Genomic DNA, 26,072 nt, shown 5'->3' on the forward strand with positions numbered 1-26,072 from the left:
AATATGTCGTTTTAAGAATCCTAATGTTCTGTTAGCTGATGATATTGTGTTAGTGACATGTAAACTCGAGGAAAGATCACTATAAAGTGTTACGCCTAAATACTTGTAGGACTGAACTGGTTTTATGGACACATCAGAGATTACGTAGGAACGAATAAGAGGATTACGACGGCGGTGAACAGATAAAAACTTGCACTTATGAGGGTTGAGTTCCATTAGCCATTGGTTACACCAGTTCTGGACAGCATTAAGGTCACTTTGAAGAGATGCTTGGTTAGCGGGTTTAGTAACTGCACGATAAATTACACAGTCGTCAGCAAACATGCGTATATTAGAGGTGACTTGTGATGGCAAATCATTAACGTATGTTAGGAAAAGTAGCGGGCTGAGTACAGATCCCCGAGGAACACCTGACGTTACCGGAAGAGAGTGAGAGTTCTTAATGTTAACAGAAACAAATTGGGGGCGATTAGATAGGAAGGCTTCAAGCCATTTCATTATTTAGGGGTGCAAATTTAACCTGGAAAGTTCTGTCAGTTAGCGTTTATGGGGTACTTTATCGAAGGCTTTAGCAAAATCCAAAAATATGACGTCGGTCTGTTGATTGGAATCAAGGTTTACGTGCAGATCATCTAAGAAAATTGCCAGTTGGGTCTCGCGGGAGTAGCCCCTGCGAAATCCTAGCTGTGCCGGGTGAAAAAAGTTTTTAGAGTCAAGGAAGTCTATGATATGGGTATAGATGACGTGCTCCATGATTTTGCAGGGTACGCTGGTTAGGGAAATGGGGCGGTAATTTAAGGACGAATTTTTGTCACCTGATTTGTAGACTGGAACGACCTTCTTATGTTTCCAATCCTTGGGCAGTTGGCCACTGAGGAGTGACTGCGTGAATAACAACAAGAAAGACGCACATGTATCTTTTGTGTGTTTTAGTATTTTGTTATTGATGTTGTCGATGGCGGCGGAGGATGACAGCTTCATTTTTTCTATTAACGATGAGATTCCTGTTGGCGAGAGTATAAGCCAAGGCATACGTTCCATAATAGATGTCGGTTCTGAAGGAAGTGACATGCTAGCTTGTTTCGTAAACACAGATGAAAATGCCTCATTAAATAGATTGGCGCAGTCTATCTGAGATGGGTTCACCTGATGCGTCGGCAAGGGAAATGTTACGCGTGTGCTGTGGGTTGATGACTTGCCAGAATTTACGGGGGTTAGTAGCCAGCATTTTAGGCAAATCTGACTAAAAAAGTACCCTTGGTTTCAGGAGTTTTTTTTTTTTAGGTACGCTTTTTCTGCCTCATAGTATCTATTCCAAGCGTTCTCATGGGGATGCAATTTCGCTGAGCGGAAGAGGCGTTTCTTTTTGTTTTCCAAACGTTTTAGACAAGTGATGAACAAGGTGTTTCGCGGACTGTTTCGTATGACTAATTTTGGAATAAATTTGTCTACCAATTTTTCAGTTTTCTTGTTGAATAATAACTAGTTTTCATGAATCGTTCTTTGGTGAAAGTTCGTACAACAAGGGCTAGGAAGGCGCGAAGTTCGTTATTAATAGCAGCATAGTTTCCCTGATCATATAATCGGATGGTTTGTCTATTGGTTGCGCGGGGCAACAGTTTAATGATGAGGCATGCATGTATTATTTTGTGACCGCTAACGCCTGGATGATACGTGATGGAATGAACACATTCTGGATTATCAGTAATATTAGATATTAGATCAAGATTAGCGCTGTATTCTGTTACACGCGTATCAGATTGTATCAGATTGAAATTGAGGCAGACATCAAGAAATTCATTAGCTTCATTGCTACCTGTAGCGGTTAGGTTCTGCCAATCAATGCCAGGAAAAGTTGAAGTCACCGAAGACGAAAATGCCGGCGTTAGGATGCTTAGTTTTGATTTCATTTAATGCATTATTAAATTTGTGCGGAAAAGTGGAGCTGTTACTAAGGAGCTTAGAACAAACGTGAACGACAACTGACTGTGGTGAAGAGTGGAATAGGATCCACAATATTTAGATCTGTGATGAAGGTTGTTGGGCGTGCATGACAGTTCTTGCTGGTTGCAATAAGTACACCTCCTCCCCTCCTATCTGTGCGGTCATTGCGATAAACACGAAAATTTGGCAAGTCGGCGAGGACTTCGCTGTCAGATATGTCAGTGTTGAGCCTCGTTTCAGGCAGGGTTAGTGAGTTGCTGGAAGACGATGAGACGAGATTAGAAACGCTGTCCCGCTTTGAAATAAAACTGCGAACATTCGTGAAGATCGCTGACAAGGAAAAAACGGGTTGCGGTGAATGTTTCAAACGCTTTGACGAAATTTGTTGCCGAGGTGATTGCTACTGCACTTTTTTACGGTTTGCGATGTCTCGACGAAAATGTAACGTTTTGGACCTCTGTGTAGTGTTTTGAAACGCAAGGTGAATTTATCTGTAATTGACCGCGCATGGGCTGTTTGCGAATATGACGAACCAGAGGAGAAAAGTCTTCGCCAATGCTCTAGTCTGTCCTTCTAAGTTTTTCTCCATTAGAGAGGATGCTGTCTTTAGTTTTGAACGACATGAATTTTACGATGATTGGCCGGTTGCGATCTTTCGAGTGGCGCCCAAGGCTATGAGCGCGCTCGGTTTGATTAGGAAGTAGGGTTAAAATCTTGGTGAGTAGAGCAATGGCTAATGACTGTTTCCTCTGAATCCACAAAACTCTCAGAAGGATTAGTGTCGAGAATATTGTAAAATATTAGGTTATAGCGAGAGCGGTTTTCAGCATCGTCTACACGCGCTTCCAATCTCACGATATGTTGGCTTAGTTGGGTAGTTAAAATTCTAAGGCTGTCTATTTCAGAATTGCAGAAAGCGTAGCGTAGTGAGATTCGAGAGGAATCATGAGCGTGTTTAAATCGGCCAGAGTTGAATCAGTTGTTCTGAGCTGTGTCTTAATGTCCTGTAAGTCGGAGATAAGGGTAGTTTGGCCAGCTGTTAATTTCTGCAGTTCGCAAATTATGGTTTCAGAGTTGTTCGACCTAGAATCCACATCACCCGACATACGGAGCGTGCGTAAGCATTCCACAACAACACTGGCGCATAACTGCGGGCTCGGCAGCTGCATTAATAAGTAATTGCTGGTTTTCTTGGCATAAAGAGAAAACTTATTACCACCCTGCATTGCTAAGAGGAACGTATTAGTAGACTGTGCTTTCACACAGCTACCGAGCCCACAGAGCGGCGGCGACAGATGCGGCCCTTTTATAGCCGGCGAAGCCGTTGATGATGACGTCGATGATGGTAGCCATCCAATGTCCGGGAGGCGAAATTCCGGGGGCTGCGCAGGCAAATCCAGTATCGGTCATGATGTTATTCCGAGATTGGTGCAATGGTCATCTGTGATGGGCACGTGTGATGAAGATCCAGGGGAAGCAGACAGCAAAGCGGCAAAGACCAGTTGGACGGTGACGGAAAGTGCCTACTGCTAACATTCACAGCGCAAGACGAACACGGACACAAGGGGAGACACCACAAAGCGCCGACTTCAACAAAAGTTTATTGCTGTGCGAGCGACTATATATGGTGTACACCGGGCATGCCCAGCAACGAAAAAGGTACAATCATGAGCATCTGGTAGCGGCGCCACATCGCAAGCGAACACATCATTTTCTGCGCACGACAAAAAAAGGAAAAAACAAAAAGCTTAAAAACCTAAAAAGCAGTACGCGCACAAGAACGTCGAAGCCATAATACTCATTCCGAAATTCGCAAGATATGACTCTCCTTATCACTTAGCAGCAATGATGGAGTGATGACATAGTGATCCCTTTTTTTTGCAATCTCTGCAGCCTCAGCAATCTCCCTGGCTGTTTTGCTTATGTACTTGTGAAGGATGGTGGTTCCTCCCAAAGAAGGACCACGTTCCTTGCACTGTTGGCAATCACGGCAGTGTATGCCGAGATGACGAGATGCCCCGATGACGCTGTTGTTATTTTCCATGAGCCCCTCGTTGAGGCACCTGCCTGTTTGGCCAATGTAGGCTCGTCCGCAGGGCAATGGAATCGAGTACACCACGTTTCTCGCGCACTTCACAAATGGCTGCCTGTGCCTAACAGCGCAGGACTTGCTGACAGAGACGGCGGAATTCACCTTTTTGCATAGTTTAGAGAGTTTCTCAGGTGCGGAAAAGACCACATGCACTCCTGCTCTTTTTCCTATTTTTTTTTTTGAGCTGGTGGGCGATGGTGTGCATGTACGGCAATAACGTCATATTCTTTCTCCAATCTCTGTCAGCTCCGTCTTGGTTACGAAACACTTCCCTGCTCTCTTTGAGCAAGCTCTCTGCAACCGCTAACAAGAGCGTGCTTGGATAGCCAGAGCTGTTCAACCTGGTCACCTGGTTAAGGAACGCAGACTCCAGTCTATGCTCGCACGATTTCTCGAGAGCACTGCAAAAGCATGACTTAACAATCGCACGTTTCACTAGTTTTGAGTGGGCTGAACCAAAAGGAAGAACAGGTTTGTTTCCTCGCGGTTCATAAGCCCAGCACACATGGTTAGCAGAAAAATAAATACCCAAGTCAAGAAATCTGATGAATCTGTTCACAGCCAGTTCATGCGTCAAGATTAGTGGTTGAAGGCATTCAGAAAACAAAGACAGAACACTAAACAAGTTTGCCTGATTGGGCATATCTTCTGTGCCGGTGAAAACGAGAAAATCATCCACATATCCTTAGCACTCCTTACCGCCGACAGGGAAGGGGGCTTTGTGGTGCTTTCGGAGGTCATGTATAAAGCGAGAGCAGAGGAAGCTGTGTACTCGGTGTTCGATACAAGAAATGACGTACGTCTAGAGCGTGTAAAGAGTGCGGCAAAAGGGTTATGCAGCTCCATGAATTTGGATAAGCTTGTTAAATCCATAGACAAGGCGGAAAAGGTAAGCTTGGACCTTTTCTTTGCTGCAAAAACTCATAAAGTGGACTGCCCTCTGCGGGTAATTATCTCTGAAAATGGAACTTGGAAGAAGTCGCTTGCAAGGTTTATGATGCAAAATTTAAATTCTCTTACCGTTGACGACCCTTTCAAGGTGAAGAACTCTGACGAGGTGATCCGATTTCTTAAGGACAGGCCCAAGGCGAACCTGTCGGCTTTATCAGTCGACATTAAAGACCTTTATTATTCGATCCCGCAGGATAGCCTACTGACCAGTGTAAGGAACTGCATAGACAGACATGGGGTGATTCCGTTTCAAAACAGTAGTGGTTTATCTGTCGATAATTTCCTGGAATTGCTTTCAACTTACCTTAAGTCAACATTCGCAGTTTGGGAAGGCACCATCGTCACTCAAAAAAACGGAATATGCATTGGCTCCTGCGTTGCTCCGGTTTTGAGCGACATTTTTCTAGCGGAGCGGGACCGGGAATTGAAGCGTAGAAGTGAAGGGTCCAGTGTTGTTGGCATCTTCAGATATGTGGATGATTTTCTCGTTTTCACCGGCACAGAAGATATGTCCAATCAGGCAAACTTGTTTAGTGTTCTGTCTTTGTTTTCTGAATGCCTTCAATCACTAATCTTGACGCATGAACTGGCTGTGAACAGATTAATCAGATTTCTTGACTTGGGTATTTATTTTTCTGCTAACCATGTGTGCTGGGCTTATGAACCGCGAGGAAACTAAACCTGTTCTTCCTTTTGGTTCAGCCCACTCAAAACTAGTGAAACGTGCGATTGTTAAGTCATGCTTTTGCAGTGCTCTCGAGAAATCGTGCGAGCATAGACTGGAGCCTGCGTTCCTTAACCAGGTGACCAGGTTGAACAGCTCTGGCTATCCAAGCACGCTCTTGTTAGCGGTTGCAGAGAGCTTGCTCAAAGAGAGCAGGGAAGTGGTTCGTAACCAAGACGGAGCTGACAGAGATTGGAGAAAGAATATGACGGTATTGCCGTACATGCACACCATCGCCCACCAGCTCAAAAAAAAATAGGAAAAAGAGCAGGAGTCCATGTGGTCTTTTCCGCACCTGATAAACTCTCTAAACTATGCAAAAAGGTGAATTCCGCCGTCTCTGTCAGCAACTCCTGCGCTGTTAGGCACAGGCAGCCATTTGTGAAGTGCGCGAGAAACGTGGTGTACTCGATTCCATTGCCCTGCGGACGAGCCTACATTGGCCAAACAGGCAGGTGCCTCAACGAGAGGCTCATGGAACATAACAACAGCGTCATCGGGGCATCTCGTCATCTCGGCATACACTGCCGTGATTGCCAACAGTGCAAGGAACGTGGTCCTTCTTTGGGAGGAACCACCATCCTTCACAAGTACATAAGCAAATCAGCCAGGGAGATTGCTGAGGCTGCAGAGATTGCAAAAAAAAGGGACCACTGTGTCAGCACTCCATCATTGCTGTGATGACCCCCATAATGCGCAGGTCCACACGGGACGGAGAGGCAAAGAGACACCGTATGGCTCAGTTTAAACAAACAGGTATATTCAATAATTACACATGATTAAGATTATACATCAGAGGCTGGGGCGTCCGAGCTTACGTGCCGACGACTTCATGGGGGCGATGGAGTGGCTCCGGAGTTGGGCTCGAGCGGTTGCTGGCAGAAGCTGCACGCTGACGGGCTTCGGCGCTGAAGGCCCTCTTGGCAAACGATGTCGTCCTGAGCGTGCTTGCAGTAGAATTTCAATAGTCGTCCGTTTCTTCGAGGATGGTTCACAAACCCTTCCTCTAGTGTCGTTCGGCTTGGAAGATGAACAGGAGGCGAGCATAATGACAGCAGAGCATAATTTTACAACAGAACAAACTTTGCACTTCTTTACTCATCGACCGGGCAGGTTAGTGCCTAAGTAGCATCACATTACATGCTAAGCATGGAGCCCCAGCTCAGACTGGACTGCATCCGTTTACATGTGCTTTTAAGCACTTGATTAACAAAGGACTAAGGGCGGTCATTTCCAGTGGCCCGCCCAAAGCATCAATTCTCCAATCCAAAATAACATGCGAGATGGGGACCACCCCTTTGGGTTGGGCTTAGCCTCGAACCCAGAGTCTGTTAACAATACAAACTAAATAAACAACAAAAACGCCACCACTCTCCCTCAAGTGAGAGTATACACAGGCTCTCTCTTCGGAGCTAATTCACTAGCGCCTGTCTTTCCACATTCTTGGCGAGTACTGCCTGTCCGCCATGACAGGTGTCCGTCGCGGCCCTTCTGGGAAGCTGTGGGTGCCTTCCCGGCGATAGCCCACGACAAAGGGGGGGGAGGGAAAGAATGTCGTCTTCGCGGTATCGCATAGCGTCGGCTGTGGTACGGCGCGCTCTGGCCCGCTGACAGCTCCCTTGTCCTGGAATGTAACCGGAAATTGGGGAGGATAAAGCCTGTTTCCCCGGGGCGGCGGCGGGTCCGATTTTTCTGGTCGTCACTCAAAGAGCATGGCTGGGTAATTGATGATGCCGCTGTCACGGGTCTCCGTCTACGCCGCGCCGTCGAACGTGGATCCTCGTAGCACACACGGAATGTCACACTCGCTCACCCTCCAGAAGAATGTTCTCCGAACATTTGAGTCCACGCAGCTCCCCTTGTCTTTCTGAATCGCCTCGCACAGTGCGTCCGACAAAACACTTTTCGCTGCACTCAACACCACTGCACAACACCATATGCCTCCGCTGTCAATACTGGCGTCTCCAGGGGCAGCACTGATCTTCTTTTACAGATAAACATGAAACTCAGCACCCAAGCCTCTCTTTTCTAGTCCAAACTGGACGAAATAAATTTACCACAGTTATAAAGGAGCTCCCACTTCTAGCACGATCACGGCACAGACAAAAATATAGATAACGAAAGGAAGTAGGGCAGGTTCTGCATGCGCTCCGCATGCTCTCCTGTGCAGGTGTTACTTAATGACAGAAAGGTTTAACTACCAACTCCGATAACTTAACACATAAGCACATAGCAATGTTATGAGCTGCGGCATTACACAATTCTAACCAGTTCACAACTCCGCTCTGTTTACGCCATTAGTCCGACTTAGCTTTCCGATTTCGCAGCGGATATCGGCCTTCATGAGTCATACTAAGTAAGTCTGTGCCCCTTTGTCTGCTTTGGGACTCGCGAGGGCTCGTGGCAGGAGCCTCTCCTGGCGTTATCTGCGCGGCCACCTCGCGCGCTTCTTCTTCTAGCAATGCATGAAGTAAATCCGGTGGCATTCCGGCCGTCACCTCAGGCGCCTGCCGAACAAATGCAGGAGAGGGCGTTTCTTGCGAACTATCTGCGCTCTCCGCTTCACTTCTGTCCCCATCAAAATCCGCGCTTTCCCTTTCCTCATTTCGTGAATACTGAACCGGTGCCGACTTGAGGCGATTTGCGTGTATCCTTATCAAACGCCGGTTCACGTCTCGGACTCTGAAGTTTACCGGAGAAAGCTTCTCGACAACCTCGCACGGTCCTCTCCACTTCGTCTGGAACTTACGAGCTAGCCCAATCTGCCTTTGGCAGTTTTCAATGTACACGCTCTCCCCCACATCAAACGGCGCGTCTCTAGCACTGCGATCGTGCACCTCCTTCCTGCGCTTCGCCGCTTTCTTTAAGGACTCCTTTGCGATGTCCCTCGCCACTTGCAAGCGCGATTCTAGCTCAACCTTATAGTCGTCCAGTGAAGCGTATGGGACACGACGGGGGCCCTCTGGCACTTCACTAGGCTGGTCCGGGTCTCGGCCGTAGAGAAGAAAGAATGGCGATTCGCCCGTGCTCTCGTGTGCTGCGGAATTGTAGGCAAACATTGCATACGGGAGCCACAAGTCCCAGTCCCGCTGGTCGCGCGAAACAAAATGCGACAGGAACCCGGCCACGGTTTGGTTCAGTCGCTCCACCGCGCCGTTGCAAGCCGGATGGTACGGTGTTGTCTGCTTCTTAGCGATCTTAAGCAGCTCGCAAACTCTCCTCATTAGCTGCGACACGAAGTTCGTTCCCCGATCTGTCAAGAGTTGCCTCGGGGGTCCATGTCGGAGCACGATCTGTTCGACAAATGCTCTTGCAACCGTGTCTGCCTTCTGATCTGGGAGTGCTACCGCTTCCGCGTATTTTGAAAGGTGGTCGACAAATACTAAAATGTACTTGTTTCCGGAAGTGGTCGTGGGCAATGGGCCCATTATGTCCATACCTGTCCGCTCGAAGGGAGCCGAAACCTCAGGGAACGGCTGAATTGGAGCTGGTCTTCGTCCCTTGGGTGTTTTTCTTTCGAGACAGGAATGACACTTCGCACAGTAGTCTCTAACATCCTGTCGCATGCCACTCCAAAAGTACAAACGCTCTACACGCCTGCGTGTCTTCGCTACGCCAAAATGACCGGCGCATGGCGCATCGTGAAACGCGCGAAGAACCCTTTCTGTCCACGACCGAGGTATGACGACTCTCTCCCAAGCGGTTTTCTCTGGTCTCCCTTTCCTGGTTGGCCTCGTGCGCCGACACAGGGTGCCGTCTTTGTCAATGAAATAATCTAGCTGTTCGGGATGAGACGGTGCGCCCTCTAAGCTTTCGATTATTCGCTTCAGGTCAGGATCTTTGCACTGCTCTGTGCGTAATTCGGCGGGGTCGACTACGGGGACAAACTCTTCTATAGCTGCCACGGCAGCTGTGCGGCTGAGTGCATCAGCATTCAGATGTGTCTTTCCTGACTTGTGCTCAACTTCAAAGCAGTATTCCTGCAGGTGTAGATTCCATCTAGCGAGTCGCGAGCTAGGGTCCCTGACACTCATCACCCATTTCAGAGGATGGCAGTCTGTGACTAGCTTGAATTTGCGGCCGTAAAGGTAGCATCTGAAGTGCTTTACTGCCCAGACAACGGCGAGGCACTCCCTTTCCGTAGCTCCGTACTTTTGCTCTGTGGGGCTCAACTGTCGGCTAGCAAAAGCAACGGGATGTTCTTTGCCCTCGATAACCTGAGATAGCACGGCACCAACTGCGAACTTTGACGCATCTGTGGCCATAACGAAGGGCAAACTAAAATCCGGGTGGCGTAACAGCGGTGCACTCATTAGCTTCCTTTTCAGGGCCCCAAAAGCATTCTCCGCGTTTTCGTCCCAACGAAAGGCGACATTTTTGGCTGTTAAGGCGGTGAGCGGCTTAGCGAGCTTGGCGAACTCCTCTATGTGCCTTCGGTAGTAACCGATCAGGCCGAGAAACTGCCGGACCTGGCGGACGCTATTCGGGGATGGAAAATCCGAGACACACCTTAGTTTCTCAGGGTCCGGTCGCACGCCGTCAGCTGAAACAACGTGCCCGAGGTATTTCACCTCGTTTTTGAGGAATTGGCACTTAGAGGGCTTCAGTTTGAGACCCGCTGCTCTTAGTCGCACCAAAACCTGCTCAATATCGCGCAAATGGTTATCAAAACTGCCACTGTATATGATAATGTCATCCATATACACGAAGCACAGCCTCCCCAGAAGACCTGCCAGGATAACATCAGCGGTTCTCTGCCAGACAGCAGGGCTGTTGGCCAGACCCATCGGCATTCTTTTCCATTCATAGTGCCCTGAGGGCGTGTTGAATGCCGTTTTCTCGGCATCTGCCGGATCCATTGCTATCTGCCAGAATCCCGCCGCCATGTCCACTACCGTGAAGTACCTGGCAGAGCCCAGCTGAGAAAGCGTCTCCTGTATATTGGGGATGGGGTATGGATCGATGCGAGTTACGGCATTTAGTTTGCGGTAGTCCACTACCAATCGATACGAGCCATCTGGCTTTTCCACCAATAGTGCTGGTGCTCCCCAGGGTGACTTTGAGTGTTCGACAATGCCGCGATCAATCAGGTCCTGCACCTGCCGCTCCATCTCCTCACGTTGGGAGCAAAGAATCCTGTACGCACGCTGGTAAACGGGCGATGAAGTGCCGGTTTCTATCCTGTGCTTTTTAACGCCACAGCAGCCCAAATCCAGGTTGGACGCGGCGAATGCCTCCGAGTAGTCGTTCAGCAAACCAGCCAGAGCCTCCCTCTCCCTGGATTTTACGTGAGAAAGATCGAACGACACCTTTGGAGCAGCCGAAGGACTAGCATGCTCTACAGTTGCGAGTACCGTATCGGTGGGCTCACGTTGCTCTATCGCAGAGGTGAAGAAAGCCAATGTTTTGTTCTTGGGAAGGCTCAGTGGCTGCTGGCTACAGTTAACCACCCGTAGGGGCACTCTGTGGGCGTCATTAACTGTCACGAGGCACGCGGCTGCCTTCAGGCCATTGCTGAGAGAGTCGACCGGCTCAAGCACTCCCACGGCGCCGCTCTCTACATCTGAAGGCACAAACGCGTACAAAATGTGCTCCGACCAAGGAAGGACGACCGCCTCCTCGACCAGCCGGACGGCAACCCGCGAATATACCTTCTCCAATGATCCCACTGTTTGACGGGTGTCAATATCGGTAATGCGAATCTCAGCCCCTCTCCTGTTCAAAAACGGAACTTTTGAGCCGCCCGCATTAACCTCTTCCTCAGAGAATGAGACTACTACCTTCCCTTTTCTCAAAAAATCCTGCCCTAATATACCTGACACTCCGTTTGGCAGAGACACCGTGTCCGGGCATACGTAGCAGGGGTGCTCCAATGCAATTCCACCGAGAGAGAAGTGTAACCGGTAGAGTCCACTTATGCCAAGAGGATCCCCCGTTATGCCTACAAATTTGGTTGCCATACCACCAGACGCTTCCAACACCTCGCGGTCCCCCTTCCTTCGAAGCGTGTTAAAACTGCTCTCCTTAAGCAATGTCACCTTTGACCCCGTATCTATCAACAATTCCATACAACAACCATTTAACTTGCAACGCACAACAGGGCATGCCTCGTCGGCCACACAAACTACCACCACCTCATCATCTACTGCTCCCTCCCCACGCTCCTCAGGCTGGGGAGGACTAACTAGTTTTTTGACTCGGTATCTGGAGCCCCGCTGTACGCTTGCTTAGGGCGTGTCTCGCCTGCTTCTCTTTGTGGCTCCCCACGGCGCACGTTTTGGCAGAACCTGGCGATGTGTCCGCGACCCTGGCAAGCGAAGCATACGATTTCTTCAAAATCTCGCATACCGCGCCTGTAGCTTTGTGGCGGTCTCCGGTTTCCAGCGAATGGGCGCTGTTGAGCGCGCGCTTCAACCTGGCATTCTACCTGCTGAGATAGCAGCTGTTCTAAGCGATCTAACCGCTCTGTCAAGAGAGCAACCTCAGGGTTGAGCACCGCTCTCTCTATGACGCGTACTCTCGCTGCGGCTGTCGTTAACGCCTCATTTTGTTCCTCATCCAATGCGGCCTCCACGGCTTGGTCGAAATTGCTCGGCTTGCGCGAGAGCACGAACCGGCGCACGGGGTCTTGCAGACCAGCCACGAACAAAGCGGTCATTTCCTCTTTAAGTATATCCTCCGCGTATTTCTTCTTAAGCTGGTCTCCTTCCTCCTCCCTGCTTAACGTATCGCGCGCTAAGCGCTGAAGCCGCGACGCAAACGTTCGCACGTCCTCCCCTACCATCTGTCCGGCGTCACGGAACCTCTGTACTCGCACGTGACGTGGTTCAGTGTCAAAATGCTCAAACGCGAGCTTCTTAAATTCCGCAAATGATTTTGTGGATTTTACTTTTTCGTCTCGCCATGCAAAATCATGAGCAGCTCCTGCCATCTTACACCTCGCCATTCCCAGCATTTGAGCATCGGACCATCCCCCCATTTTCCCAATCTCTTCTAGCATGGAAAAGAAATCGCAGATTGGAACCCCTGTCTTATCTCCCGTAAACGTCGGAATGACGCTTCCTAATGCCAGCATGCTTGCTCCGAGCGACGGCTGTGGAGTGGGAGCTCCCTCAGATACAGTCATTTTTTTTTTCAAGCCCTCCAGTGCCTCAAGCCTCTCAAATGGGGGTAAAAGTCCCACAATCAGTCCCGTGATTCCCTTTTGATTACAATTTTGAAGTCATGAATGTCACAGCATTCAGAGGACATTTGCTTTTGAGACCCCACTTCTGACACCAGTGTGATGACCCCCATAATGCGCAGGTCCACACGGGACGGAGAGGCAAAGAGACACCGTATGGCTCAGTTTAAACAAACAGGTATATTCAATAATTACACATGATTAAGATTATACATCAGAGGCTGGGGCGTCCGAGCTTACGTGCCGACGACTTCATGGGGGCGATGGAGTGGCTCCGGAGTTGGGCTCGAGCGGTTGCTGGCAGAAGCTGCACGCTGACGGGCTTCGGCGCTGAAGGCCCTCTTGGCAAACGATGTCGTCCTGAGCGTGCTTGCAGTAGAATTTCAATAGTCGTCCGTTTCTTCGAGGATGGTTCACAAACCCTTCCTCTAGTGTCGTTCGGCTTGGAAGATGAACAGGAGGCGAGCTTGTAGATGATGACAGCAGAGCATAATTTTACAACAGAACAAACTTTGCACTTCTTTACTCATCGACCGGGCAGGTTAGTGCCTAAGTAGCATCACATTACATGCTAAGCATGGAGCCCCAGCTCAGACTGGACTGCATCCGTTTACATGTGCTTTTAAGCACTTGATTAACAAAGGACTAAGGGCGGTCATTTCCAGTGGCCCGCCCAAAGCATCAATTCTCCAATCCAAAATAACATGCGAGATGGGGACCACCCCTTTGGGTTGGGCTTAGCCTCGAACCCAGAGTCTGTTAACAATACAAACTAAATAAACAACAAAAACGCCACCACTCTCCCTCAAGTGAGAGTATACACAGGCTCTCTCTTCGGAGCTAATTCACTAGCGCCTGTCTTTCCACATTCTTGGCGAGTACTGCCTGTCCGCCATGACAGGTGTCCGTCGCGGCCCTTCTGGGAAGCTGTGGGTGCCTTCCCGGCGATAGCCCACGACAAAGGGGGGGGAGGGAAAGAATGTCGTCTTCGCGGTATCGCATAGCGTCGGCTGTGGTACGGCGCGCTCTGGCCCGCTGACAGCTCCCTTGTCCTGGAATGTAACCGGAAATTGGGGAGGATAAAGCCTGTTTCCCCGGGGCGGCGGCGGGTCCGGTTTTTCTGGTCGTCACTCAAAGAGCATGGCTGGGTAATTGATGATGCCGCTGTCACGGGTCTCCGTCTACGCCGCGCCGTCGAACGTGGATCCTCGTAGCACACACGGAATGTCACATTGCTGATAAGTGATAAGGAGCGTCATATCTTGCAAATTCCGGAACGAGTATTATGGCTTCGACGTTCTTGTGCGCGTACTGCTTTTTAGGTTTTTTAGCTTTTTGTTTTTTCCTTTTTTATTCGTGCGCAGAAAATGATGTGTTCGCTTGCGATGTGGCGCCGCTACCAGATGCTCATGATTGTACCTTTTCGTTGCTGCGCATGCCCGCTGTACACCATATATAGTTGCTCGCGCAGCAATAAACTTTTGTTGAAGTCGGCGCTTTGTGGTGTCTCCCCTCGTGTCCGTGTTCGTCTTGCGCTGTGAATGTTAGCATGAAGTACCAACTCGCCCAGCAACTGATTTTAGGAAAGTGCCTGCATTGCGAAGAGGCACGGATTAGTAGATTGTGCTTTCACACCGTTACCGAGCCCACCAGTTGTATTTTGACCAAGATGTCGTCTTTAATCGCGATGCGGCGCATCCCCAGCTTGTGTCTGAGATAAGAAATGGCTTCAACGCCCACCTCACAATTGATCGGTTTTATGGCCAACTTGGCTCGCAGAATTTTGTGAAATATTTTTTTCCAGAGTAATTTAATGCTATTCCCACGCATCAATTGCCACAAGGATGTCATCAATATAGTGCGCTACATTTTGGAGCCCATCCAAAGCCTTTCTTCATGCGTTAACACGTTTTGGCGGGCTAGTTGGTTAAGCATCTTCGTGAATAATGCGGATGCCGTCTTCAAACCAAAAGGCATGATTTTAAATTGAACTAAACCCACCGAGCAAAAAAAGGCAGTCCTTTTTTTTTAGAAGAATCTTCCATTGGTATTTGCCAATACCCTTTAGCTAGGTCAAATTTAGAAGAAAAAAAACCTTTTGTGAGCCACCTTAGCGAACACCACGCCCGCTCTTAGTATGGGCTCTGCCTCGGGTACTATGATGTCATTTAGCCGACGAAAATCTACTCACAGTCGGTCAGTACCATCGTGTTGTTTGACAACCACGAGAGGCGCATTGTATACTGACCGCGACCTCTCAATCAGACCAAGCTCCAACATATCCCGCACCTCATTTTCAATTGATTATTGAACTACTAGAGGAAGTGGGTATTGTTTCACGCTGATTGGTCAATCTGTAGAGAGATCTAATTAGCAGCATATGACATCCGTTCTGCCCAGCACATCCGAATACACAGCCCCCTTGCTTTGGAGTAGAGCCCTTATCTGTGACCTTCTGTCTTCATTCAAATTGGGGCTTATTAGCACCTTCATATTTGAACAGCGTTATAAAACGACGGGACACAACGAAGAAAGGACACCACGAGCGCTGACTCGCAACTAGATTTTTAATTCACGTCAAAGCATCTTAAATACTAAGAACGCCAAACACAAACAAGAGAAAAAAAACAAAAGAAAGGGACACAAAGCTGCTAATCGTGCTCACAACGGTGACAATCAGCACGAGCGCGAGACTATCCATCTTGGCCGGATAAGAACATCATCTCTTTATCAGTTAGTGACAGAAAGATCACTAATGAAGCTATCTTCTGTCACACAATGCAGCTTCTAACAAGGGAATGTGTTCCGCCTCGAGGTGAGGCTGCTGCTGCACGGTGCATCGCGGGAAAGTCTAAACAGGGGACTGCAGGGCAGATACCTACATCCCCCCAACCTTAAATAGACCCACGCGCCTGAAAAGACATGCTATGGAGGAGTCTCCTGGTCTTCATGTCCTTGAGGAACGTCTTGCAGCGGAGGTGACGCCGACAGCGTCCACGCGGACTTCCGCGGTGTTCCGAAGGCGGCGTGAAGGTCTCCGCTGGGACGACTCGCATGGCCCGTGAACTACCGTGTCCGCAGGCCCGCGAATCGAAGGCCGGTGGGAAAACTGCAAGCCAGGATTCTGCAGTAGTCGCCTGGGCAGCAGCAGCCGGAGGTGACTGCTGACTGGTCTCGCCGCAGCTGCCCCGGATGGATGCGGCGAACAGGCGGCTCCGTCGCAGCAGGTGGCAGCGAGACGATGTGCACCGGACAGCAAGCCTGGGTGGCTCCACCGGATCTGCAAAATTGCCGAAACGCTCTCGGCGTGCCTTTAACGTAGGTCACGGGCGGGGAAACGGCATCCGCAAGGGCCTCTTGGGACAGTGCCAAACTCGCTAGGGTGGAGTAGGAGGAGCTCCGACTTCTCCGGAGAGCATGAGAGTCCGATACTCCGCGCATGTGTTTGGTTCAGGGTAGCTGCCGACTGCAGAAAATTCTCTATGTAATCTATCCCGAATTTTTTGATAAATGGCACTGCTGTAAAAGGCATAAAAAATTTTGTTGCCTTCAGCTTTTAGTTTCATTTTGTTTTCATCAGAGATGATAACGTCACACCGCAATTCAGCGCCTTTTGACGAAACCTCTAAAATATTACACGTCTATTAGTCAAGAGGGTCTAGTAACACTTTTGCTCAGTCTAGACGTCAGAACGTCGCCTGGAACTTATGGTATTGGTACGTCCTTCGTTTTCTTTACTCTTAATGGCGTGGAAACCACTTATGTTTGATATTTCAAGAGGGATTGTCATGTGCATAACTTTCTAATAACTGGAAACATGCTAAAATTACACCGATACCAAAAAAAGAGGACCGGCGTTTGGTTCATCCTACAGGCCCATTTTCTTGCTATGCATTTGAGCGCATTATATGCACACTTTGTCTTTTCTGCTGGCGAGATTATTGATAGCCGATAGCATGGTTTCTGTCAAAAAGTTTGCACGTTGCCACTAATAATGCAAACTGTCCATGATCGTGCAACAGCATTAGATAGGGGTATCCAAGTAGACTTGATATTTTTTATTTCGAGAGGGCTTTTTGTCGTGTGTGCCACCAAAGACTGCTTTTTTTTATTTACAGTACACCCTGCAGCGCCGATGCATTACTGCAGGGGAGTGCGTAGAGCATAAAGTGACGAGTACGTGAATATAATCACACCAATAGGGAGGGATGACAAAGGAGCAACGCATCAATATCAGTAGAACAGAAAAACAAACAAGCACGCACAAAAAACATGCATGCGTTTCAGGACAAAGCGTACAGTCAATGGTTTAAAAGAACAGTGCAATTACAAATCACTGATTAAATTAAAAAACACATCTCGGGAATCACCCACAACTTCAACCGGCAACTTATTCCATTCTGAATTACTGCGGGGAAAAAAAGAATACTTCAGGTAGTTTGTTTTGCAGGTAATTTCGCGTAGTTTGAAACTGTGGTCTCTGCTGTTTGAAATATAACGGGGAGGTTTGACATTTGTAAGCTTTTCACTGCCTGTCGAGTCAGTGTATATTGCATGCAGTAGTTTCAGGCGGTGCTTCTGGCGTCTTATGTGTAGCGGTTCTAGTCCGATGAGTTTCTTTATTTCTGTAACGCTTAAGTGTCCGGAGTACTGCCTTGATATATAAATCCCAAAACCTGTTCTGAAAAATGGTTCACTGCTCGAATGGCTAGCGGCATACTTATTCAGGCGTCAACCAGTATCTACTGATGAAACCTGTTCTTGTTCTGCCTCTGCACAATCCGGTGTTCCACAGGGTTCTGTCCGGAGACCATGACTTTTCTTTCTCTTTTTAAATAAGACTGCTTCCGATATATCAGTTAATATTCGTATTTTTTCTAATTGTTCTATAAATGGCATTTTCAACAACGTCGACTAAGAGCTATTAAATTTGTCGGCGTAAAATTAAGGCCTGTTGTTCAATTCCGCAAATGTGTATAAGTTATAAAATGACTGTGAGACGCAAAGTTATAATTTTGACGTTCCGCTACGCAATTGATAATAATGCCTTATCAAGTTACTAACTACAAGTACTTAGGAGTCATTACAAATACTTAGGACTCATAATTATCGTAGACTTGAAACTGAACAGCTATAGTACGCATACTGTAAACAAAGCGCTGAAGCTACTTGGATATTTAAGTAGAACCATTGAAAAATCGCCGACAGAAATCAGGCGACGTGCAGAAAATTTTCATTAGACCAATTTTAGAATGCGCCACAGTTGCATGGGACCTACATACTAAGATCAGTACGATTAAAACTGGGAATGTCCAGCGTGAATAGGCGAGGTTTATTTGTTTTAGTATTTGCAAAACATCCTTATTAGCCCTTCTGCGAGGGGAAACTGAGAGGCCCTGCAGGTAAGACAACACCACGAAAGAATGAAACTTTTACTTGACGTACCATAATCGATTTCTAGATAAAGAAATGTGCATCTTCAGCCGCTTCATTTAAAAACAAATTGATCGATTTTTCATGTAGAGCAAATATCTTTAAACCTCATTTTCCTCGATAGCAATCCATACCTGGATTGACCAAATGTGGTTGAGTGTTCGGCCATTTCTTTCGCCTTTGAATGCGTTCTAAAGCATGCAGTAGTGTTTCATATGTACTAACCTAATGTTCAAATATAAGGTTGTGCTTTGTATGTGTTGTACATGATATTTTCATAACCCCCGTCGTTCCAATCAGAGGGGTATGGGGGGTCTCAGAGCCCCCTCCAATACTGACGAGGGTCTCGCGTTTATTTTCTTTGGTTATTGGCGAATTATCAGAAGCGCTACCTTTCTCCACGTTTTCATAAATATTGTAAAGTAGTTGTTTCATGAATATGCATACGGTAGAATATGCATACGGTAGAATTACCGACGCATCGTTTCACTGTAAGATGTTTTACGTCAGATACCATCGAGCCTACTAGCAGAGCGTGAGGATCGCTTGTTTAAGGCCTGTGTTATGAACTGATGATTTCTCTATGCGCTTTGTATAAAACTATGTTATAAACTGAGCAAAATATCACCCTTATATTTATTTCTTCCCTTTGTACAAAACTACGCTTAAAACAGGCTCTCTCCCTCTTTTACCCTCCCCACCAGTGCTAGAATCACTAGAGAGCCCCTCCGATGGAGCCGGACTTTCAGCCCTGGTTCCACTTAATGTATAGACGTCGACAAGAGTTAGCGGGATGCGGGTTGCGGGCAAAAAATTTAGCTCTTTGGGGTCGGGAAAAGCAGGCCAAACAAAATCATAAAAACGAAGGGACGCGTGTGTTCAATTTACCGGAAAAATTCTGTGGGCACTTAATACCCCTGTCACACTTCATTCCTCGAAGGCCTTTCCAGCAACGGCACCATTTTTCACCAAAGGAGCGAAAGCTTAAAAGAGCAGCGACGCAGCTACACGGTACAGCCCAAAGGTGAAACTCTCGTTCAGGCTTAGTATCCGCTGCTGTGCTCGAGGCGGCTGAAGTGAGTGTTTTAAAATTAAATTCGTGTATTCTGCTCGTTCGTTGAGCTCAGAAAATTTCTTTATTCTGACTGCTTCCTTAAAAGCACTGAAACAGCTACACTCATCAGGAGCAGCAAGTTTTATGGTTTATGGGGGATTTAACGTCCCAAAGCGACTCAGGCTATGAGGGACGCCGTAGTGAAGGGCTCCGGAAATTTTGACCACCTGGGGTTCTTTTACGTGCACTGACATCGCACAGCACACGGGCCTCTAGAATTTCGCCTCCATCGAAATTCGACCGCCGCGGCCGGGATCGAACCTGCGTCTTTCGGACCGGCAACCGTGCGCCATAACCACTCAGCCACCGCGGCGGCTAGCAGCAGGTTTTGTGCATTGCCTTGGCCACCAGGGGCACTCGGTGTTGCTGTAGCACTTTCACTGCCTTGAAATCTGGGCACAAAATATAAACACCCGTACAAAAAGCAACGTCAGACATACCTCTCGTATTTAAAAAAAAATGTTTTCAGACATTGTTAGCTGCATCTATTTTTATTGCTTTTACTTTTTGACATTGTGTGCCACTGCGATCCCAGGTACTTGAAGGCCACGCCTTTGGGCTCCAAAGGTCTCTGACGGGAGCCTTCACCTCCAAGGCCTTTAGCGGCAAAGGCGCAACATTTGTGCCGTGTTGCTGCACTCCCTTACGCCTTTGGGTATAACGACCTAATTCCCAAAGGCCTTTAAGTGCCCGTGTGACAGGGGTATAAATCTGCTTACGTGGAGAAATTCGAAAGCATGTGTTATTATGGCAGCCGCGTTGGTTCGCCGCCACCGTGTTTACAGTCACTGTATAATTTTTTCCTTAATTACTCACCCTGATTAATCCCATATACTCTGATTACATCCTCTTTTCACCTCCGTCTGACACGTTGGTTTTTCAAATTTGGTTCCATAACTACAATGCTGTCGCCTAGTATATACCCGTCTAGTTTATTCGGCCGTCCGACGACTTTTGCTTCTAGTTTGTTAATTACTCTATGTCAACCAAACTTTTTTCGATTAATTGTCACTCGAAAATCACATTTCAATCATTTCAAACTTTATTTTCACTCCTTTCCCTATATTTCCACTATGTTTTCGACCACGGTTGCTTTTCCGTTCACTCACTATGTCGACGTCCGCGCTTTTTCGACGGTTGTTCAACATTTTTGGCACTAATTAATGAACTAATCATCTCATCGACACGAAGTATTGACGCACGTGATCCTCACATCATCCTATATCGATTACAATCTTTCGTTTCATCCTAACTCTTCTGAGAACGACACAATGCCTGCCGACACGTTTTGCGGACTCGCACTCGGCGACGTAGCCAAGAAATGCTTTCGCATTAAAAATATCACTTGACTGACTCAGCTGACTGGCTACAGCTCGCTCGTTATCCAGCTGCGCCGAGTGTAGCCAAGGCTCCATTGTCTTGCCATTTGAGGCGAGTACAGTTGAGTAGCGCGTTGAAATAACCTCACTTTCTGCACAACAAACTTCGTTTAAGCCCTCGCTTCAGAGCATAACGATAGGGCTTAATTGCATTCCAGCCGCCACATGTGTTACGTCACAGATTTCCACGTTTCTCGCACGACTGCTGCTGCACGTCATGCCGCTTTTTCCGGGAGTCCTCGCTTGCAGACGCAGTGAGCATCGCTAAGTTAGTGTTCCTGTATATGCTCCCGCAGGGAGCAGAGTTGCGGGTGTGTGTTTTTCCTTGTAGCTCCGAACGCCATTCGCCGAGAGGCGATCACATGATTGTCGCGACGTCAAGTGTTCAACTTTCCGCGGGTAAGCTGACTTCGCACGCACAGTGCCGAGCGACCCCTCGTAAGCTCGACGCCTCATGTGAGCCCACGCTGTCGGCTACATTTCGCACAGTTTCCGTGCACACCTGTGGCGTTAGGTTTGGTGCTCTACTGTGGTAGTGAGGGATGCAATTATCAGCTATGACTGGGTGCAGTGCGCCAAAATACAGCACGCGCACTGGAAACTTCAAAGCGATTTACGAAGTACCATTTGGAAGGTCAGTGGCTGAAGTGCGTCGGCGACTGAAATGGCTTTTGAGAATGGGCCGCGATAAAAGCGGCCAAATATTATAATTTAATAACTCAGATGAAAATATAATGCTGTTTAATAAAACTTACGAAAGCTAATGATATCAATGAGAAAGAGTACGTTCAAGGTGCTTTAAACTTTTGTCATTTCACTGTATTTAGCAGCGGCGTACATTTTGCAAAATGTTTTAGGCAAACTACTGCGTTTGAAAATTTTTCGTGAGGTCAGACTCGCCTGTTCAATTCATTGGTGTTCCTTTAGTCTGCTTGCCTGCAACAAGGTGCAGAATCACTTTAATATGGTTTTACGCGGATGCGTTCTCGTATTTTCGGCGCATAACTCGCACAGAACACGCGGTGGTGCTAGTTGGGGAAAAATGCAATTCATAGATATGCTTTTTTTTTTGTTAAGGCGAGCACGCAGGAAGACTGGACAGGGGCAGACGTTGTCTCATCCGGAACGGGATTGCTTGTTGATCTGAAATTACTTGTTCCAGGAAAAAAAAAGAACTCCCAGGCCGCTACTAGTATATTTAACTTTAACTTTGCATTTATTTCAGTCATGTACAATGGCTGAGGAGAAAGAGAAAAAGCCGCGCACGCGCCTTGACAAAGCTCCCATCCCCCGTAGCGGCTTGGCACGGCGATGACAGGCAGCAGTAAAACAATAACAAGAGAATGCATGAAATAACAAATATGTACAATATCTTCATAACAGATCACCAGAATAGTCTCGGTACTGTTACACACACGCAAATGATAGTTTAATCACAGCACATGGATACTTAGTTTATTTTACAGTTGGGTATGATTCATTGTTTTGTAAGAACATATTTCTGACAGCGTTATATGAAACGGAAAGAATGGATTGATTAGTGAAAGCATTTCTATTAAGGAAAGATGGCAAGACATACCTGAGTGTTTGAAAACCGTAATTTGTGCGTGGACAAGGTACATACCAATATTCGTAGTGTCTTGTGTTGTGAACAGCGGTATTTTCCCGTAGATTCGCAAGGTCAGAAAAAAATGTGGTGTCACTATGTACCTGAGATTTGTACTGCTGAATTACACGGTACTGATGAATAACCCTTGCATCCATAATGCGGTATTTTGCAAATAGAGCACTCGTATGTGCTAAGTATGTGGCACCCGCAATTGCTCTGACTGCATTTTTTTGTAATGTCAAAACCTTTTGAATATTAGTTTGCGTCGTTGTACCCCAAACCAAATGACAATATTTAACATGAGAGTCAAAGAGGGCATGGTAAATAACAAGTTTTGTCCTAGTAGGTATCATGCACTTTAACCTTCTGAGTATGCCGACAACGCGAGCTAGCTTACTCTCCATTTGCTCGATGTGGTAGTCCCATAACAGAAATTCATTGAAGTGAACGCCAAGTGTTTTTACAACATTAGTTATTCCTATTATATTACCACCCAATACTAAATCTGTATGTACAACCCATTTGCCATTTTTAGCTCTAAAAAATATCGCCTTCGTTTTCCGTGTGTTTATTAGTAGGGAATTTTTTTCAGACCATGAGTTAAGTTTTCCCAACACGCTATTAGCCTTTTCTACTATATCATTCGCGTTGGTGCCGGTCAGAAATAAAGTAGTGTCGTCAGCGTAAATTACGTATTCTGTTTAGGAGTCAATCTGTACTAAGAAGTACTTGTATTTGGGCGTGTTGGTTCATATCTTTTCAGGGGGATACAGGGGCACAACAAAAACACACGGACATAGCTCGTCCCTGTCTACTTCTATGTCCGTGTGTTTTTGTTGCGCCCCTGTGTCCTCCTGAAAAAATCTGTACTAAACCATTAATATATACATTAAATAATAAGGGACCAAGGATACTACCTTGAGGTACACCATGCTTTATTTTATTGTAAGTAGAGCGATGATTATCTATAGAAACGTACTGATATCGGTCAGTTAAATAGCTGGTGATAAGAGATAGTGCTTTGTTCCGGACACCGTATGCAGAAAGTTTAAGAAGAGTTTCGTGATGAATCCTATCGAAGGCTTTGGAGAAATCTATGTATATTCCAAGGGTTATTTGTTTACATTCAATGTTATTTAAGATTATTTCTTTTTGCTTCAAGAGAGCCATTTCAGTAGAGGACTTAGGTCTAAATCCAAACTGTCTTGGAGTTATCACGTTGTATTTTTCAAGAAAATTGGAAAGTCGTAAATGTATTGTTTTTTCCAAGCCCTTAGAAAAAATAGGCAATATAGACACTGGTCTATAATTACCAAGATCATTTTTCGAACCACCTTTATAAAGAACAACTACTTTTGCTATTTTCATGTCCGAAGGGAAAATGCCGGTAGTCAAAGACAAGTTATAAATATAAGTTAAAATTGGGCAGATAATGTCCAAGACGTACATAACAGGTTTCATTTTCAGTCCAAAAGCATCTTCACTGTTTGTATTGTTCATGCCTTTATATATATTAAGCACCTCATTTTCGTCACATGTTATAAAAATACTGTTACTTGTATGATTCGTAATGTAATCCAATGCCATATTGTTGTGTTCACTATCAACAAGTCCACTGAAATAGCTATTAAACTTATTTGCGAGTGCGAGTCCACTATAACTAATGCCTTCCATTGTAATACTGTCAATTGCATTTGTAGAGTTAGGGTTCAAGACTCGATTCAACCTATTCCAAACTTTCTTTTGATCGGTCAGACCAGCGAACTTGTTAAGGTGATATGCATTCCTCGCTTTTCTTAAAGTTAAGTTCAGTTTGTTTCGGTACCTCTTGAACGTTGCCCACGATTCTGGACTGCGACTTTGTAAGAATTTCTGATAGAGGGAATTTTTCCTGGCAATCATTCGAAGAATATGCGAGGTAATCCAGGGTTTACGAGCTCGTTTTGGTTTCTTTACATCTTTGTACGGAAAACTGTTACGATATATACAAGCGAATATCTGCAGAAAACAACTAAACGCTATGTCAGCAGTCAATGCAGCAAAAACTGGTTCCCAGTTGACGTTCATTATTTTGCGTCGAAATGTTTCTAACGTGGTTGGGGTGATCTGCTGTATTTTTACATTTGTTTGTTTACAGGTTGATTTTAATACAGGCACACTATTACATACGATGTAAACAGGCAGGTGGTCACTAATGGCATAATTAACAACCCCGGTTGAGAGCACATTTGTTGCGTTATTTGTAATCAGCAAATCAAGAAGTGTTGCCGTAGTGGGTGTTATGCGTGTAGGTAATGCCACAACGTTTACAAGACAATATGATTCCATTAGTAATGATAGTCGTGACTTTCTGGGTGTATTTTCATGCATATCGACATTGAAATCACCACCTATATATACAGTGTAATTATATTCAGTGGCAAATTGAAAAACATGCTCCATATAGTGAAAAAAGTTCTCAACACAACACAACACAACCGTCAGTTTGTCATGACTACGATTTGCTGTTAACTTTTGGCGAAAAATTTTTCACGCTATATTCACACCCTCGGAAAATTAGATTATTTTTCGGCGTTCTGTTTTAGAACTTATGATCGAGTGCAATTTGTAGGAAAATAAAAAAAAAAGAAGCCCAAGCGCTCTACACAGCGTACCGATGAACGCAGCCCCTGTACGCACGAGCAGTGGCTTTCCCGCAAAGCTTAGAACACGATGGCGGACCTTCGCGCAATTCTGCTCCCTGCGGGAGCATATACAGGAACACTACGTTTGGTGAGCTCAGGCTCGGGGCTGGTCGCGTATCGTAGTTTATGCAAGACGGAGCGGATGCGTGGTCAACGTTTGCCGTCGTGGCCTTTGGGATTGTGCAATTTCAGTGTGAGTGGCGGCAAACATGCAGCGGCCACTCATTCTCAGGCGCATGCGGATGTGGGAAAAGACAGCTGCTCTATGGTCCGTCTGTAATACTGAAACAAACTAACAAAGCCTGTACACAGGCCGAGTACGCTCCGTGGAGCCGATCAGCAGACAATGGAGTACACCTTGGTGGTAAGAAGCAGGGCTTACTTTCGTTAAAATGCGGCTGTGTGCTGAGGGCAGAAGTTCTGTCTAAATTAGAAGTAAATCAGAGAGGTGTTGAAAGATTAGCTCTTGATGCCCACGGCAAAACCACAAACGAAGCAGCACAGGGGAATATGGGATAGGCATCAATCGAGGCACGCGAAGCTCAGAGTAAAATAATATATAAAGGACGCCTGACGAAATTGGACGATAACAGACAGGGAGCCAAGATATTTAAATCATCGTCATCATCAGCCTGACTGCACCCACTGCATGGTAAAGGCCTCCGCCATGTCTCTCCAATTAACCTTGTCCTTTGCCAGCTGCGCCCACCGTACGCGTGCAAACTTCTTAATCTCATCCGCCCACCTAACTTTCTGTTGCCCCCTGCTACGCTTGCCTTCTCTTTGAATCCACTCCGTTGCCCTATTTAAATGCTTATACTTAAAGAGCACTGAATACAATGCCGGAAGAAGACCAGGGAAAAAAGCACACTGTAGAACTATATCGATACTGGAAAAGGTAGATAAGGAAGGACTCGTTCTATAACTCAAGACGTGGTGCCCCACACTTAGAAGCCAGA

At 46.7% G+C, this 26,072-nt stretch overlaps 1 protein-coding gene across 1 annotated transcript in view; it reads left to right on the plus strand.

Moving 5' to 3' along the window:
• The window catches only part of LOC144124420 (uncharacterized), a 662,500-nt gene that overhangs the window by 246,763 nt on the left and 389,665 nt on the right, over positions 1–26,072 (plus strand). The window lies entirely within an intron of this gene.

This window comes from Amblyomma americanum, chromosome 3 (genome assembly GCF_052857255.1).
Source record: "Amblyomma americanum isolate KBUSLIRL-KWMA chromosome 3, ASM5285725v1, whole genome shotgun sequence".
Lineage (NCBI taxonomy): Eukaryota > Metazoa > Arthropoda > Arachnida > Ixodida > Ixodidae > Amblyomma > Amblyomma americanum.